The 2,525-nt window shown below is 37.8% G+C and overlaps 1 pseudogene; it reads left to right on the top strand.

Moving 5' to 3' along the window:
* The first annotated feature begins 648 nt into the window (after positions 1-648).
* LOC131506155 (translationally-controlled tumor protein-like) lies at positions 649-1,308 on the top strand (annotated as a pseudogene).
* Positions 1,309-2,525: the final 1,217 nt, after the last annotated feature.

Below are 2,525 nucleotides of genomic sequence, written 5' to 3'. Positions count from 1 at the left end.
CCAGTTATGGAATGAGTAAGCCATGCAGGGATGAAAGGTACAGCTTTGAGAATATAATCAGTGGTATTGTAAGAGTGTAATATGGTGGCAGATGGTAGCCACACCTGTGGTGAGCATAACATAATATATAGAGTTGTTGAATCACTATGTTGTACACATTGTATGTCACCTACACTTCAGGGAATAAAAATTTCTTTGTGAGGATGAAATGAAATGCCAAATAATAGACTTATCAGAAGAGTATGCCTTGAAAAGTGGGAAGGCTTAGAAGATAATGGCTAAGAAACATTTCTTAGCCTTCTTCCTAAGACAATTTGATGAATAATCTGCTCGTTATAGCTCCAGAATCTGAATCCTGCCCCTACGTGAATACAGTCTAGTGGTTTCCTAATTCCTTTTTCTCTTACTATAAGAAAGCCAAAAGTTTTCGTCTTGGACTCCTGAGGGAAGGGGAAGGGGCAGAGGAAATGTTAACATAGCAGAAGGCATCTCTTAAGATCCTATACTCCTACATTCAAAACTTGGGAGTGTGGCTTTTTTGTCCCCTTTCCCCTCCTCCCCAGTGCTGCTCAGGCTGCATCATGCTAGTTCAGACCTGTGGGTGCCTGCTGAACTAACACCACGATGGCTCCTCTCCAGCTACCATCTATGATCATCCACCAGGACTTCATCAGTCACGATGAGATGTTCTCTGACATCTACAAGATTCAGGAGATTGCGGACCCACTGTGTCTGGAGGTGGAGGGGAAGATGGTCAGGAGGACAGTGAATAACATTGATGACTCACTTACTGGTGGAAGTGCATCCACTGCAAGGCCCTAAGGGTGAAGGTACTGGAAGTTCAGTAATCACTGGTGTTGATATCGCCATGAACTATCACTTGTAGGAATCCAGCTTCACAAAAGAAGCCTACAAGAAGTTTATCAAAGATTATATGAAATCAATCCAAGGCACACTTTAACAATGGAAGCCAGAAAAAGTAAAATCTTTTATGACAGGGGCTGCAGAACAGGTCAAGCATATCCTAGCTAATTTCAAAAGCTACCAGTTCTTTATTGGTGAAAACATGGATCCAGATGGCATGCTTGCCCTGCTGGACTACCACAAAGATGGTGTGACCCCATATGTGGTCTTCTTTAAGGATGGTTTAGAAATGGAAAAATGTTAATGAATTTGGCTGTAACTTTGGATGTATTACCCATTGTCATAACTGGCTAATCCTCTTCCTCCACACAACACTAGAACTTAGATGAATGGGACTGATGTCATCTGGAGCTCTTCAGTTATTTTGACCTTGACTTATTTGGAATGGAGCCATTGTTTTTAGGAAAATAAAAAAACAACATTTTGTGTGGGTTGTCTAAAAAATGCATTTAAACCAATTTGAGAGAAAGGCTCTTAGTTTAATACATATTTAAATCCATTCTGTGTAGTGTCCTGGAGAAGCTAGAGCCTGGTTGTAGACTACTGCTAGAAAGCATAAGACTGCCTGAAGAAGTGAAAACTACTTCTGGGGCTGGAATATTAAAAAACAAAAACAAAAAACAAACCAAGAACCAAAAGTCTTAATTCTGAGTTCAAGTAAAGGGAAAGACCGTGCTCATAGCTGGGTGAACATTTGAAGTGGATTCCTTATACATGTCATAATCAACAAACAGAAGTAGTTAACCCTAGAAGAGATTTCCAAAAGAATAAAAAGAGACTAATATAGTAAGAAAAAAAAAAACCTCAGGAGTGTGTTTGAGCACATTTAAAACCTATGCAAATGCATGAAGATGCCAGGAAATAAGCCAAGCATGGTATCATGGGAGATGTTAATAGATTTTACATAATAGTGATTAAATCTTGATTTGCCTGCATAAATGTTAATACAAAGTATGATCTTTTATGTGAATGTTATTTATTCCTAATGACAAAGAAATATTTACCTATTTTACTATGCTAATAGATTACATTTCTTTCAAATTTTATTTGTTCTCCATATTTTTGCTTAGAAGACATATTGGTAATGGGCCCTAGTACTTTGCTAACAACTTATAATAATAGAATGGAAACTGATGACCTGCTTATTCCCTCTCTTTTCTCCTTTTTTACTCTTACAACTTAAGGAAACAGTATGGCATATTTCATACTTGTATTTTTATTTTAACAGTCCTCTTAAAAACAAGCACGATAAGGTGGAATTTCAGGTATTAGTGCTGGCCGGTGGAGAAGTTATTTTCAGAAAGAGGAGCTGGTCAGAATTTCAGATTTCTCTGACATCAACCTTCTCTTTGACAGTTCTCTCATGCTTTTGGTTTCAGTATGTTCAGCGTTCCCACTGTGTTGAGATTTCTTTTTTCTTATGAATTTCAGATCTGATAGTCCACACTTTGACTCCTGCTTTGCAATTTTTTCTTTGTTATTTCATCATAGCTGCTTTACAATTACATTGGGTCATTTTCACTCTCTGAGTTGTGGGCTCTTACAATCAGTTTACTGAGTATTGCTGGTAATCAATGAATAATCAACAATCAATACAACTC

This window comes from Neofelis nebulosa, chromosome 3 (assembly GCF_028018385.1).
Source record: "Neofelis nebulosa isolate mNeoNeb1 chromosome 3, mNeoNeb1.pri, whole genome shotgun sequence".
Taxonomy (NCBI): Eukaryota; Metazoa; Chordata; class Mammalia; order Carnivora; family Felidae; genus Neofelis; species Neofelis nebulosa.
The sequence above is the reverse complement of the archived record's forward strand: the minus strand, read 5'-3'. Positions and strand labels throughout refer to the sequence as shown.